The sequence below is a fragment of the Condylostylus longicornis genome, unplaced genomic scaffold (genome assembly GCF_029603195.1).
Source record: "Condylostylus longicornis isolate FDR11 unplaced genomic scaffold, ASM2960319v2 ptg000005l, whole genome shotgun sequence".
NCBI lineage: Eukaryota > Metazoa > Arthropoda > Insecta > Diptera > Dolichopodidae > Condylostylus > Condylostylus longicornis.
The window spans coordinates 1,964,444-1,979,782 of NW_026577974.1; the positions used below are offsets into that span (position 1 = coordinate 1,964,444).

Genomic DNA, 15,339 nt, shown 5'->3' on the forward strand with positions numbered 1-15,339 from the left:
CAAATTGATTGAATGCAGATCGAAGCATATATAAAATGAAGGTTAAAAATAAAAATTATTAATAAATTTCGCCATTATAATTTATATAGAACAATTGATTGAATCTTTAGTGTTATCATAAAAAATTAAAAACTAACTCTTGACATTATCTTATGAATAAATTCAAAAATGAAAAAAAAGAAACAATAGTTTTCCTTTCATAAACCTTTTAATTTTCCTCCTCATTATTTGTTTTGTCTTAACTGATTCAATTGTAACATTATGGCGTAGTTATATGAGAAAACCTTGCAATTACTACAAACATAATTTATATGGATTCAATGTAAAAAAACACTTAAGTATTATGTATGGAAAGTTCTGATTTTAATTAAAATTTGTTATACATATATAGGATTTCTTAAACCTTGAGATGAAATAGTTATATGTACGAGTATATAGCAATGACGTTAATGACTTACAAAATCTTTTTAAAATTTTTTCCTATTGTTAAAGAGTAAAAAAATTGAAATTTCATTGCGGTTTTAGTATTCCTTTCTATTTGAGCCCCTTGCTTTTTAATTCAATAAAATGATGATATTGTAAAATGAAAAAAAAATTATTGTTTTATGGGGGGAAAATGAAGGGAATACAAAGTTGCATTGTCTCAATGAATGCTATAAAATATAATGTGATTTTGATCCTTTGAATTGTATTTGAATATAATGAAATTAATAATCGTGTACGCAATGTAATTATGAGAATTGTGAAGAAGTATAAGAAGAATAGGCAAGAAATTTTAATAACAGAATGTAAAATTGAGCATTGAGGTGCAAAAATGTGGATTTGAAAACGTATGTGGATCAATATGATTGGCGCAACTTTAAAAATTTGTTAAAGAAGTCGGTCTTTTAAATTGCATGGAAATATATGCGATTAAGTCTAGCTTAAGTTTATGTTAATTGGAAAACTGATCTAACCTTCTCACTTTTCGTTCTGCATACTTTTTAATATTTTCCGATAAATTTTGAGAAAAATTCCGGTTGCACAAATTGCCTCTATAGGAATAATTTCTCTATGAAATTTTTCAAATTTTGTGAAACTAATTGCGAAGAATAACTTGATATTATGGCACTAACGAAAATTTAAATTTAAATAAAAACAATTTCCACAAATTCATTTATTTAAACACATAAACTGTAATAACATGATGAATGAAATTTTGAAAAATTAACAGATTCAATTTCTAAATATAATAAATTTAGTTTAGTCCTTTTCATTTCTAAATAAATTGAATTAATTAGAGAAGATTGAAGAGAATTCCTTTAACTCTTATACAAATTTAATTTTTATGTTTAATTATTCCATTTACATAAATAATTTTTTTGTTAAATTTAATTTAAAACATAATATGTACATTTATTAATGTATGTATACATATGTATAAGTTGTAATAAAGAATTTTACTCATCAAACTGAAAATATTTCAAAGCCACAACAATTTCCACAATTATGTAGAACATTTTTAATAAATATACACAATATATTCATATTTACATATTTGTAAGTATGTCATACATATATTTTTTTGGAAATTCTAAATTGCTAATTGCATAATTGATGAAAAATTTTCAGAAAATTATGGTATTTTACAGTGTGTTGTTAGAATGAAAAGAACAAGCTAAATGAACTAGATGAAATGCATGCAGTCATAAAGTGTGTTAAAAATTGTTTAAAAATATTATGGTTTAAAGGAAGGATAAAAGAAAAAGTTGATTGAATCAACTGACTTAAAATCGTTTTCAGATTTAAAAGCAGACCTATGAATCTCGCTGAATTGAATTGAAATTTTAAATTGTGGAATTCAAGTCCCCAAATATCTAAAACAAACTTTTATTAACAAATTGATTTCTCAAATTCTTCGGAATTTTGTTATTCAAGTAAATTTATTTAACACTTAGTAGGAATTTTCAATTAAATAGAAATAATTTTCACTGAATTAGAAATAATGGTGTTTTCACTTTTAAGAACACAATTTATTCACAGCTTGCATATTATGAAATTTAATTAATTAAAATATGAAATCTATTTGTAATTCAAATCTTTAAAATTTAAATTCTGGCAATTCAAATATTTCTAACGAAAATTTTTTATTTCAATCTTGTTTTATTTTCGCAATGAAAGCATTTTATTTATTTCATCATGAAAGGTTAGGTAAGGTCGACGCGGCTACCGCAAGGTATACATAGGCCAGTTAGGACCGTTGTTTTACCGCCGGATCCACAAGATCCACCTGCTTCACTCGAACCAGCCTGAGCTTTTCAGAAATTGGCCAAGGTCCCGAGCATATTCGCCAGATCCGCAGTACGCAAAAAAAAAAAATGACCCAAGGAATGTTCGCCTCCTCCTTGCCAAAGCCGGACATGAGCAAAGGATACGGGCCACCGCCTCTCCTTCCTTCTCGTCAGGGAAGCTCCTACAAAGATAATTCGCAGGTCGGCCAATCCTTCTGGCATGTTCGCCAATAAGACAAGGAGCCGTCATGACCCCTATCACAGATCAAATGTCTCTCCGGCGGAGAGACAACAGATCCAATGTCTCTCCGGCCGAGAGACAACAGATTACTGGCGCGACGCAGATCCTGTCTTGGATTCCATAGTTCTCTGGTTGAGTTGTAAGTAGTTCCGTTCGTCCATCTATGATTGGCTTACTCAACTGCCGCATTGTGTAGCAGTAGTCTGTACGTAGTCAGAGGCATCCTAAAATTCTCATTTTCAGATAGAACCCGAACCACTGTATGTGAGCTATTTTATAAATACATAGGTAGGTGATTTTTCCAATTTCCCAACAGGATTTTGAAATTTCTTGCTGATTTTACATTTAGATTTCTTAATAAATTTTTCCTCAAAATTTCAATTTCTTTTAATAATCAAAGTTTTTTTTTAGTAAGAACTTTTATTAGATTTTGCGGAAGAAAAATTTAAAAATACGACAAGCTAGTGAATATCTACTAAAGAAAGGGATTACCCTGAGTGATGGTCGTTGCTGTATATTACAGCTGATATCGGTTCCGAAAAGCTGATATCGTTTCCGAAAATAATCAAAGTGAATTTGCGTTCTGCTATATGACATTAATTTACCTTATTATGGTAAGCAATTTAAATATTTTACAAAATTACTAATACAATCGTGTTAGGGGAGTCATAAAAGTGGATACAAATAGTGTGTTTTACAATAGACAACGAAAATTAAACCATATAAATAGGTAACCACAGTTCTTTAAGGTGATCTAACCTTGATATCCTTCCACCCCGCACCGATTATCTATCTAACTGTAGTAACAACACATTTTCTCATATTTAAATGTTAATTAATTCATTAATGGTCCTTAATTTATCATTAAAACTAGCATAGATTTTTAAAATATCCTACTAAATCTTTTAAATATTGCCACAATACATGTTTTCCAGTAATAATCTTCTAGCTCTTTATTAAAATTACAAAATCTTAATAATAAAACAAATTATTATAGACAAGTCCATAAATTTTGAATTATTGTTGTTTTTCAAGAAAATTTTCATCTAGTCTGTTTTTGATTTTTTTTGTAATTTGTTTCACATACGTTTGTTTTTTTTTTTGTAATTTGGAATGAGTTTGAAAATTATAAAAAGGATTTTTGATTGCTAGTGGGCAAATTTTCAAAGTTCAAATTATTTACATTATAAATATAAATTGACAGAAATATACATATGTTATATACATATATGTATGTAGATATATTAATTTCCTAGATGATGATGAATTCAAGTGTGGGAGTGTGTTTCTTTTGGAATTACATAAAGGATATTGGTATAATAATCCAAAAAGAAATCAAAAACTGACCTAATTAATTGGAAATTTTTAAGGCAATGAACTTTAAAAATAAAACTGTTTTAATTTTCTTAATATTTTCTTGAATAACTAAAATGAAAACTTTTGTCCGATCCGGCGACAATATATGTATACGATTTTAGTGAAAGGAAAAACACATTTTTTTTAGCGAAGTTCATATTATAAAGAGGAAGAAACCGAACTTTAAAAATTCATTCTTTAATCATTCCGTAATAGTTTCTAATAGAATCTACTTAGATTTTTATCATTTTTACTATCAATCAGCTTAAAATTTCTATAAAAATTTTCAGTCTCTTTTAATACACCATTTCTTGTTCTTTTCTTGGAAATTTTCCAAAAAAATTTTTAATGCAATTTCTGTACAAAAGAGAACTGAACCATATAGAAGTAAGAAAAGAAAGTAAAAATGCACCGTCATTAGGAGGCTTATAAAAATGGGTGTATGTAAGTATATAATAATGAAAATATTTTTACTTATGTAAGTTAAGCTAATTCAAATAGTTTATACTAGACACAAAACACATACACAGGCATACAACGAAACATTGCTATAATATAGACTGGGTATAAAAGGCTTGTGAATAAAAGTTCTAAATTTTTAATAAGAAAAATAAGAAGAACAAATTATTCGGAAACCTAAAAATTAAAGCAACCCTCTTTGAAACTATTAAAATATCATCAAGGCAAAGAAAGAAAAACTAGATAGAAAATAAAGTTCCTATGTAGGTACTTAGTGAAAACTTTCTAATAATTTAGCTTTGGTCTTCTTTATTTCTGAAGGAATTTAAAGAAGTCAAAAAAAGAGAAAAAAAATCTAAGAGATTAAATGACTTAAAAAAAAGCCCTTTTTTTTTCTTCCAAGTTTTCCTTTTGTATATTGGAAAATGAAAAAAATTCTTGCAAATTTCTTTATCTGACATTTATTTTTATTAAAAAGTGAAATTATTCTTGTGACTCTTTTTTTTTTCTAAATATTAAAAAAAATTTGCATTATTAAAAAATTTAAGAAAAATTTTTTTGCATATTTTCTTTATATAAAATTTAAAAAATTAGACTAGTTAAAATTTATAAGACTTAGAATAAGAAAGTTTTTGACCTTTCAATTATTGAGAATACTAAATTAGAATACTAAGAGGGCGTACAATTTCAATGAGATTACTTTATTTTCTAGTCACTGGTTGCTAGTAAATAAAATTTGAGGGTACTGGAAGTACCTATAAGGGCTAAAAATTTGTTATTTAAAATGTAGAGGTTTATGTTAGAGCTAGTATGAGGAATTAGACTTGTTTCCAATCAGTCGGTAATTTGACGGTTCGAAGTTCAAAGCAATCATGAGACTAATTCAGTGTTTTGTTCTCATGTTTTCAAGCGAATGATGAATTTAAGTGCGGCCGCCGCAATAAAATTTGAAAGACGTGCTTTTATTTTTATGCTTTGATAGAAATCCGTCCAAATGGCTCTTTACAAACTTCTGTATAATATTCTTTGAAATAGAAAGAAAAAATTTTTGAACAATAATTTTCATCTCCTACAACATAATACCCTAGTATTATTTTTAAACTCTCTAAAATATCTTTCAAATTTAGTTTTCTGAAAATATATTCTGAAAAAACTAAAAATATTTTTCATATTCTCCAAAGATTTCAAAATTACATGCAACTACATCTTTCTGTTACGGCGTATAGATATTTAACTACGGTTTTTAATCAAATGTGAGTAAAACAGAATGATTGTCCTGTAGACTGTTATCTTGAATCAGTTTGGTTTTCAAATTTTTAACACAACTTTCTTCTGAAATGGCTGATGAAATGAATTTCTTTTGAAATGACAATTGAATTTCTCTTAATCTACCTCCGTCCTTCAACAATTACAACTCACAAAATCAGGAAAACTTGAATATTTTGCAATTCACTAAGCCGTTAAGTAGTGATAACGGTAAATCTTATAGGATTATTATTTTGATGGTTTTTTATTCTCTTTCATAAGAAGTGTCCAACAATGCATATTCTAAATTAAAGATTTTAAAATTAAAACTTACTAAGGGCTATTAATATTTACGTGCGTATTCGATCATGTTGCAAAATCATTTCTGACTACGAACAGCAGATCAAGAATTTCTATTTAATTTTAAAGTACTTAGCCATTTTAAAACTTATTGGTCTGATTCACTCCCTAGTTTTTTTTTTAATTTAAAATTTTGTTCATGAATAAAAATAAATTTGTTTTTTATATCAGAAAACTTAAATATATTGCTTTCAGCTACAAATTGGAGATGAAAACTTTCAAATATCAACAATTTTTATTTTAAAATCGAATCCAATTGAAGAAGAGAAAATGTCCGGTTTTAAGTTCAAAATAATTTTTTTTTCTTTCTCTCTATTTTTAAAAAAATTTAAAATTAACAATTTCAATTTTATATCTAGTTGTTTTTTCCCCAAAAGTAATGAACTTCATTAATAAATTTTCAATTTATAATACGGAATATTTTTTTAATAGAATAAATTTGTAAGAGAAAATTATGTTTAATAATTAAAGAATAATGTGAAAACTAAAAGAGGAAAAACTACAATAAAAATTAAAAATAAAAGGATAATAGAAAAAAATTCTTATTTGTTTGGTTTTACTTCTTGTTCTTCTGCTTTTCACATTTTAGTTCTGAAAAAAAAAATTCTTATAACCTCATTTTGAATTACTCATCGCGTAGCTTTCATTTTCTTTCTCAACTCTCTAGGAAAAGAAGAAAATTTTTTTTTAAATAATTATTTTTAATTTTTTATCTTTTTTTTTTTAAACTTAAGCTGTCAAAAGAAATTAAAAACAATTCTGTTGTATTTTAAATTAATTTGATACCCCATTTTTCTTTAATTTTTATTATTTTTTATTGTTATCCTTGTTTCGCTACAACTACAACAATGAAATTCCAAAAAAAAAAAAACAAAAAATTTTTTTTTTCTTTTCCATACGTTATAAAAATTTTCGTCATTCTTAGTTTGTGTAAAATAATTTTTTTCTCTTTTAGAAAATGTTGCTGCACGGTATATGGTATCCTAGAGGATAAAGTAAGAACAAGAAATAAAATATAAAAATAAACATAAAAATAAAAGAAGATACAAGAAACAAAAAAAAATCTGATGTGATCAGCACATAATCGATCAGCAATATAATATTGCCTAGACTAGTGAAAGTGATACAGGAGATTATGAAAACGTACTTTAAACACTTCCTTTCAATTTTAAGGAAGTTAGCAAGCCTTAAGCTAACATCCCGAGAAAAGTGTAAATTTGAGTCTCAGTACAATTTCGTTTTGTGTCATCCGAGTTCCCTGAAAAGTTCGGTTTAGTTTCGGTAACAACCAGTAATTTCGGTAATATTCGCCTTTAGTTTTAATATTAAGTATGGTAAAAGAAGTTAAATCGGCCCCCAATTTGGTTTTCGAGCCCCAATCTTTTCGAAAAATTCATTCTTTTATAATACTACAAATTTAAATATTAAAATTGTCTCTCAAAAAAGTCCAGTTCTCGAGGTCAAATATAACCCAAATGTTGATTAATCCATGTCATCCGAAGCCCAAATAAACTCTCATATAACATTTCATCAAAATCGGTTCAGTCCAACTTGAAATACACACATGCACACATTGACCGATAGACTGACATCTCTCTAAAAAAAGTTTATTACGTTTCCTTGGATAACTACGTTCTCACCGAAAACTTCGAGAATTGGTGCTATCACATAACCTTCCTTATTGTATGTTATGCATTTGGTAAAAAATAAGGAAAATCAAGCAAAAAATTAAAAAAATCCTTTGGCAAACTTTTCCATCAAATTCCATTTTATTCCCTCCAAAAAAATAGTTTTAAGGATATTATGGAAGACAAGAGCAACTAGCAAAAGCTTTATTCTATATTCTTATACTACAATTAATTAGGAAAGTACACACAAATGCCATAATACATATACATATACATATATAAAAATGATTTTTTTTTTATTATAATGTTTGTGTATGTAGATGAGTGTGTGTATGACAAAAGGATAACTTCATAATTAGACAACAAAAAAGTAATGCATGCAATTAAACATTCTTGTTCCTTTAAATTTTTGATAGCTTAGAGGAGGTGAAACTATATAAGGAAAATAAAGAATGAATTTGCATTTTTTTTTTTAATTTTTTTTTTGTTTGTGTAAATCTATTTAATTTTAGTGTTTTTATTATTCATTAGAGTAACAATCAAAAATATTCATTAAGTTCTACAAAATAAAATAAAAATATATGTAGCGACATCTGCATTTGAAATGCAGAAAGAATTATTTAAAATCTCGTCATTTTTGTGAGCGCTTTCTTTTGGGAAATATTTACAATTGTTTGGAACATGAGATTAAAACAGCGTGCGAGAGAGTTTTCGGAAAAAATTATTATGTAAACGCAATAATTATGAGTGACTTGGATCACCGATGGTTCTCTTGGGTTCCTAGCGGTGAGGGTTCGCATAGAACGGGGCCATCGTTTTCCTATTAATATTCATAAACTCTAGACGTTACCATAATTATACGAGATCTTTTAACTTTAATTGTAACATTAACAGTACAGCATACGCACCAATTTCGCTCTTAATAATTTCTAATTGCTATGGAACAGAATTCGACTACTGAAGCTAGTATAAGCTCAACTTTCATATCAAAGCTCTAATTATTGAATTATAAATCTCAATATTTCCAGGGATCCATGTGCCTTGAGTTGCATTGTATTCAATGTTAATTCTGTTAATACTATTATGACGAATAACAATTGCAATGAAGCTCTGTTTTAGACAATTTAAGCTCGTAAGTACTATCCCAGTTATTTTTACCTCTCTATTTAATTAAACTTAACAAATTATAAATTGTTGGGATGACTATTTCATGTGAAGAATTTCATGAACAACAAATCCTTATAGTTTTTTACTTTCACTTAAAAATTCAAAAACGACAAATGTCTATATGTATCGCTCAAAATCTACTATGATAACTATACACATACGGTATAACTAACTGAAAATTTAGTTTTTCTATAGAAGATAAATTGAATAATAAACTGAGAGTTTTAAACTTTTCAAATTGTTTAATTTAATTAAAAATGTCAGTTTTTTCATTTATTTCAATAAAAATATTTGAATAGTTAAAAAAATCTGTTGATAGAGAAATTTATGGTACAAAAAGTAAGAGTTTAATAATAATTTTATCATTTGTGCCCTATGAAATTAAACTTCTTCGACTTTTGGGAAAGTTATCCTTTGCAAATAAGGGCACATTGTCAAGTCAAACAATATTTCATGAGCTTAAAAGCGTCTCTACTTACTTAAATCTTACCCTTCCTAAACCATGAACAATAATCAATCATTTCACACTTTTTGGCAACGAAACTCGAAACTGTTCTTGTATATCTCAGTGAATAAACAAAAATATAAGAATACAGCGCAGCAAACATGGAATATTTCAGTTTAATATAGTGCCAAAAAATTGTGTGATCAAGAAAATATTCACACATCGGGAACAAGGAACAAAGGCAAGAGGAAGACTGAAAAGCAGGTGGCTAGATATGTTAGAAGCGGACCGCCATACCATGGGAGTGACGAATTATAACAAGCTAGCAATGGTTCAAACGAAATGGAACAAAATAGGAGGGGAAGCTTTGGCTCACAGTAACGCTAAGCAGGAAAAAGAATAATACAATGTGAATTCTGTGAGATCAAAGAAAAGCTTACAAAGTTGAGGTGAAAAACGTCTCCCGGTCCCATTAACTTTAACATTAAATTTGGTTTTCAATTTAATTGGTTAATTTTTATAATAATAGCTTGATTAAGGCACGTTTTTAATAATTTGTTGCTTGATTTAGATAGGGTTCTGATGTTACCACAGATCTGTCAACGTAAACGCTGTAATATTTAAGAAAACCCTGGCTTAATGATAAAGAAAATGTCCCATTTGATGTTTAAACTAATATAGATGGCAATACTGGCATATAATAGGGCTTCTTCACCCGTTAAACACAGCTGATTCAATGGTATCCTATCAGTTATTGAACGAACATAAAATCACCATGTTCATAATCAATTGTGAGTAAATTACATAGTATTTTCTGAGAACATTATTTCTCTTGTCATAATTTTAAATTAAATAATTTTTTTGTTTTAATTTTCGTCTAGACTTTGTTTCTATCGCAAATTTTGGAAGAAAAGTGTTTGTTGCTCTGCAATAATTGCATTGTTCATTAAGTTTAATTGTTAATTTTTATGAATGAATAAATTCCACAGCTGCATCATTTTTTTTTTGTTGTCTTTAATTTTCTGTAACAATTATGACGACCTCATTTCATGATGTCTTGTCCCATATAGTTAGATTATATAAAGCCGAACAATATTATTTCCTTGTAAAATAAACTTTTTCAATTGAGTTACTCTATAGTTAAATAATTTTACACAATTCTCAAAAGGGGAAACAAACTTGTTTAATAGAATTAAAATAACAAACAAATAAATTTAAATTTTAATATTTTAACTAAGTATGTACATTAGGGTGAACAAATCTATTTGCATGTATGAAAAGTAAATTATTTTTTTACATACATACATAAATTATTCCTTTGTAATATTAGTAGCAGTCTTACTGTGAATATTATAATATGAAAACTAACCACAAAATTTACATTAGAAAATGTAGAAGACATCAAAGAAACTAAGTGCATTTTAGAAACCGCAATAACTGTTAACCTTAAATGGCATTTTATGTATTACATTTCAGTTTTTATTCTGCTTTTTTGTTCCTTTCTTTGGTAAAGGCATTTTCTGAAGAATATTGTGTGGTTGTATTTACATATTTTATATATATTTCATGTTTTATTCTAACAAAATTTTTTCAGGAGGACATCAATATCATTGGTATATGAAAAATATTAAAAAATTTTCAGTCAGTTGAAAATTGCAAAGGTAATCAGTCGGTGTTGATTCTTTAGATCAGTCTAGTATCACGTATCTCATTATCTCATATGTTTTACTAGTTTATCTTAAGGATGATTACTAGTTTATCTTAAGGATCTATCGCAATATTTCGAAATAAAACTATGTCGATTTTAAAACATATAAAGAGTGCAATTTTCTGTTCTCCAAGAGGTACACAAAGTCTTTTGAACTAAAATACTTTGGCGATACTAATGAATTACAATTTCCGAAATTCTTTTTGATTCTCGAAGAATACGTCTTTGAAGTATATTTTTCTATGTCAGACTGATTAAGAGATTTAATATGAAAAAAGGAATCTTCAATATATCGGCAACATTAAGCCAAACGACCAACTATTAACCCAATCGTTATGTTAATTTAGGTTCTAACAACATCCTAGATTTCAATTAACAATTATTTAACGCTTATTTTAATACAATTTAACATAACAAAAAACAGTGAAGTACATGCCTCTCAGGTGATTCGGCCGAAAGGTTAAAATACGGCAAAATAATTCCAACCCTCCAATTGAGCCTTGCGATGCACATATAGAGTATTTTGTCTTCAAACTTAAAATATTACTCATACATATTTCCTCTCCATATGAGTAATTATCAAATACTCCGTATAATCAAGTTATTGTATAATATAAAAACTTTTTCAATGTCATCTTTAAAGTACTCTTATTATGATTATAGCCCTATTAATTATTTAAATCGTTTAAAATTTTATTGGTATATTAAAGTAATAAATTCTTTTTTTATATTTTCATTTTTATTTAAGAAAATATTTTGTTATTTAATAAAAATGAAAACATTACACATATTATATGTATAAACTCTTAAAAACACATTATTTTAAAAGGCATATCAGAAAAATGTTATAAAAACAGCAACAACAACCAAGAGACCACATCAAAACATCAAAAAAAAAAAGAGGAAAAAAAGAGAGATCTGATTTATAACTTTATTTTTTGTTATACAAAGTTGTATGAGTGTTATGTTATGTAAGTGTGCGTATATTTAGATATAAATTTTAACATTTATAATATATTTTTTCAATTCCCTCGTCTAAGCCCCCATCTCTTTTTTCCCGTTTCCTTTTCTGTTTCTGTATGCCTTATTTTACCCCCACTCTTACTCTATTGTTTTTATAACAAAATAAGAGGAAAATTTTTTCTTTATTTTTTTTTAATATTTCTGTTGGTTTTTCTGTTGTTTTTTTTCTGTTTTATGCTTTTTTTTATTTCTTTATCTTTAAAATGTATGTTTTGTCGTACATACTTTGCATCTACATAATATACTTATATAATAATGTGTAAATATTTGTATATGACATATGTATAACATAAAGTATGTAGGCTTCTTTTAAAATCTTTGAACTTCTTTCATTTAAACTTTAAACTTAATAAGGAGCAGCAATATACAATGTTGTATATATGCTCATACATATAAATATATATGTATAATATATTTTGTATTAAATTAATTAATGTTGTATAAAGTTAATAAGAAAAATGAAAACATAGCAAGTCAAAAAAAAAAAAAAAGAAAAAAAGCCGACCTGATTTTTTTAATCATCTCAGAGTAAAATAAACAATAACACTTTTTCTCCCTCCCCACTCCTATTTGTTTTTTCTTTCTCTGTTATTTTTCTTTGGTTTTTCTTCTTACGTCCTCTCCCCAATCTGTGTATTAATATACTTTCTGTTTCTATTAATGTACTTTTAACTTTATTATTTATTTTTTTTTTTCATTATTTTTTATGTAATTTATCAATTCGATCGACCTTAATTACTTATAATCAAAATTCATTTAAATAAAAAATTATATATAAAAAAAGAGAGAAAATTAACAAAGTAGTTTTCTACTTCATTATGAAATAAACTAGTATATTACAATGTATGGAACCCTTTTGTTTCATAAGTACCATTTAACTATAATATTTTAGTATTTAATACAATATACACACATATTAAATATAAAACAAGAACATATAAAATATTAGGTACCGTTTTATTTACCGTTATCATTATTATTAACGTAGTATTATAAATATTTTTATTTTGTATACATACATGCATACTAAAATAAATTTAGGTATTATTATTTTTTAATTTCACTTATAATCTCATTGATATCTTGAAAAAATGCAAAAGGAGTAAAAGAAATAAAATATAAGAAAAGAAACAATCACAACAACTAACAACAACAAAAACAACCGGCACGTCATTTTATTGTTATTATTATCGTTTTTTTTTTTGTAATAATAAACAAGAAAATATTTTTGTATAAGAAAATAATAAACGTTATATTAAAATATAAGAAACGCGTTATAAAGAATTCGAAAGAGAAAAAAAAAATAATAAAAAATTAACAGTAATTTTATAACGGGAACGTACTTAAAAATAAAAAAAATATAGGAACGTATAATAAAATAACGGTAAAAATATACACACAAAATAAATAAATGAATGAAAAACCACCACCAAAACAATTAAATTAAAAACCGAAGAATTGAAGGCAAAGCAATAAAATAAAAACAACAATAAAACCAAAAACAACAATGTTTTATTAAAAACACAATATGAAAGAGTATATGGAAAAAAAAAGAAACAAAATAGAAATATTAATGTTTTAGAATGAGAGAGAGGAGAAGTGACGGAGGCGGTGGTGATCAAAAATAAAGTAAAGTAACAGTAAAAAACAGTTTTCTGAAATGAAAAGAGTAAAAAAAATCAGAAAATGAAAAAAAAACAACATAAAATTGAATTTAAAGAAAAACAGTTATCCAACCATGTGATTGTGGTAACAAGAAATTAAAAAGAAAACCGTAATATTCTCCTTTTTTTCTCTTTCTTTTTAATTTTTTTCCTTGTTTTGATTTTTATTAATAAAATTTATGTTTTCTTTTTGTATAAATTTCTGTTAATTTTTATTTGTTTCTTTTTTTTTGCTTGTGCTAAAGGAGCGCCGTCAACCGTTTTTTTTTTACCTTTTAATTTTCCTTTTTTTCTTTTATTTTATTTTTTTTTTTTTGTTTAACACAAAATGACGAAAATGGTATTTAATAGAGATTTAATTTTCTTTTTTATTTATTTTTTTTTATTTATTTATTTATTTAATTATTACTTATTTACTTCATATTTTTATTGTATTTAAATATTTTCCTTTCATTTCATATTTGCATTTAATTTTCTTTAATATATTTTTTTTTATATATCACAAAAAAAAAAGATAAATATTAAAAACTTCAATATTCGAAATTTCTGAATGTAAAAAAAAAATTAATAAATAAATAACGGTGTTTTTTTTATTTCTCTTTCTCTCTTTTTGTTGGTGATTGTAGCGCGAATTCGACTTATTTTTATGATTTTAAAACAAATACTTTTTGCCCGAATATTTATAAATGCAATAAGTAAATTCCGTTATTTTTTAACTTATTTGGGATTTTTAATTTTTTTTTTGTATTTTTTCAATTTGCTATTTTTTTTTTGTTTTATTTTTTTTATGTACGTTAAAAATATCAAATAGCGCACCATGTAATTTTAAAATTAAAAAAAAAATAAATAGGTAGATTCTTTTTTTTTAATTTTTATTTTATTTTTATTTATATTTTTTATTTTTGTTTTTTTTTTTCTTGATATAAAAAAGACAACCACAACCGACAAATGTAAGGATAAAACTAAACTAATTTGTTTAAAACACGCACCGATTATATCCTTAGCAGAAATACAAAATTATTAAGTATTCACAATAAAATACTTATACTAACTACACATAGAATAGAAAAAATAACAAATAAAAATTTTTTTTTTACTGGTATATTTACAGTTATTATAATAGCATATACACAAACATACACAAATATATATATGATTAAAATATGAAGTTAAACGAATTTTAACGGTAGCATCAGCAGTAAAAGAGTTTAAAAGAATGAATAAAAAAACAAAAAACAAAAATATCCGAAAAATACACACATACGAAACGAAAGTGTCTATCATTCGCTTTTGCAGAATTAATAGAGAAATTGAAGTTTGTGGGAAGAACATGTATACCGAGTGAAATTGATTTCAGAAGAAGGCGAAAAATGAATTCGCTTTATTCAGAATAAAATGAAACCGAAAAGAACGAATCACAATTTAGAATTTTTTTTTGTGAATAAGAGCATTTCTGCCAAAATTAATCTGTATAATATAGGAACCAAAAATTTTTTTTAAAATTGTAAACGAAATTGGACGAAACCGTGTTGCTGAATATTTAGCAGTATATTTTAACAGTATAATGTAAAAATTTTATTTTCGCCGTAAATTCTAATATTTCTGTTAAAGTTAATATGTAAATTTAGTAAAACTGATAAAATTTGAGTGTTTGTCGAAATAAAAGAGTTTGTCTATAATATAATTGAAATTTTGAAAAAAAATGTATTGCACCCAATTTAATAAGTTCAAATTAATAGATTGAAGTTTTCCGAAAAAATTTTAATTATAACT

At 25.8% G+C, this 15,339-nt stretch overlaps 1 protein-coding gene across 2 annotated transcripts in view; it reads right to left on the bottom strand.

Moving 5' to 3' along the window:
• LOC129615860 (lachesin) overlaps positions 1–14,502 on the bottom strand; it is a 103,470-nt gene extending 88,968 nt beyond the window's left edge. For both annotated transcript variants that reach the window (XM_055531263.1, XM_055531254.1), the window contains exon 1: positions 13,640–14,502. The gene's annotated coding sequence lies outside the window, so the exon portion shown is untranslated. The remainder of the gene's footprint in view (positions 1–13,639) is intronic.
• Positions 14,503–15,339: the final 837 nt, after the last annotated feature.